Consider the following 1,740-nt stretch of genomic DNA (forward strand, 5'->3'; position numbering starts at 1 on the left):
GCAGTTCCTCCTGCAACTGGAGGGTCGGTAGTTCAAATCTTAGCTCAGCTGTGTCTTTGGGCAAGACTCCCGACTTATATTGGTGAAGTTTTGTTGGTGTTCAGAGGGCCAGATAGCGCCTGTTTACGACAGCCTTTCTTCTGTCAAAGTGCCCCAGGGCAGCTGTGGCTACAATGTATCAGACAGCATGGGAAGAATTACAAGTTATACTGATGATACTCAGCTAAATTTGTCCAAAAATCCAAATAAATGTTAACAGTAGGGTGTGACGTTAACTTTTGACACTATAAACTACTGTTAAATAAATTCAATGTGATAAGTGTCGAATTTAAACTATCACGAGTGTTGTTCCAACTCTCTCCAAGTGTTAACTGTTTAATTCTTTCAAAAGCTTAATTTTAACTCTATTTTGGACCTAGATAGACATTTTTAAAGTGCTGAATTTACCTCCCTAAAAATTGTAAATGGCATTTACTTATATAGCGCCTTTATTCAAGTCAGGAGACTTGACAAAAGCGCTTTACACTACATTCATTCACCAATTCACGCACACACTCACGGTGGCAAGCTACATAGTAGCCACAGCTGCCCTGGGGCTCACTGACAGAAGCGGGGCTGCCGTACACTGGCGCCACCGGGCCCTCTGACCACCATCAGTAGACAATGCAGGTGAAGTGTCTTGCCCAAGGACAAAACGACACTGAAAGTTGGAGTCGGGGCTTGAACCGTCAACCCTTCGATTTGAGGGCAAACTCCTACATCCAACGCCACTGTCGCCCCAGTTAAAGTTAAATTGACATTTCCAAATCTGCTGTGAAAGATGGAGTGAGCTATATGGAGGTCCTACAAGACCTCCAAAATACTTGTAAAAACTCACAAAATACTTGTAATAGGATTTAATTCAATTTTGTTAATTTTGGGAGATCAGTGAAGTGAAGATCTTCTCCACAGATGTTATTTACCTTTGCAAAGGTGCGAAAATCAATAAACCAGGCATGCCCAAAGTCAGTCCTTGAGGGCCACTGTCCTGCAGGTTTTAGAGGTTTCCCTGCTCCAGCACATCTGATTTTCATTGATAGCGGATTATCAGGTTTTTACTAAACTGCAAAAATCAGAATCAGCTGTGCTAAAGCAGGGAAACCTCTAAAACCTGCAGGACAGTGGCCATCGAGGACCGACTTGTGGTATGCCTGCTCTAAATTTTGAGTTGTATTTGAAAGGAGAAATTTCAGAAGTTTTTACTGTTTCATGGGTACTGATGGTTACTGCCTTTCAGTACGATAGATTTAAATATAGAAGGTGTCTTGTGATCTTATTCCAACTGACATTGTCTGTTATTGAAAAAACAAATCTGTATCGATTAAAACTGGAATCAAAATGTCAGGCTTTTTAAAGATCGAGAATCGGTGAAATGTCGGAAACCTGCAATCGGTGCTCCCCTATAATAAGATAATGAAACTAAAACCTATACCCAGAGCTCCCAAAGAACAGTTTAGATCTAAATATATGTATTAGTTAAAATGGCCCAGATAGAGTCCAGATTCACATGTAATGCAAAATGAATGGGAAGACATAAAAATTATTTTAATTTCATGTCAAATTAGAAAAAAAGTCACTTTCAAAGCTGGTATAAATATCCATGAAAGTGGTTTTTCAAAGTGTATTGACTTGGGAGGGGCCATACTTTTAGGCAGAGATGGGGGATGTGGAGCCATCAAGTCTTCTCTATGTCTTGTATTT

The sequence above is a fragment of the Cyprinodon variegatus genome, unplaced genomic scaffold (genome assembly GCF_000732505.1).
Source record: "Cyprinodon variegatus isolate N-32 unplaced genomic scaffold, C_variegatus-1.0 Scaffold749, whole genome shotgun sequence".
NCBI classification, from domain to species: domain Eukaryota; kingdom Metazoa; phylum Chordata; class Actinopteri; order Cyprinodontiformes; family Cyprinodontidae; genus Cyprinodon; species Cyprinodon variegatus.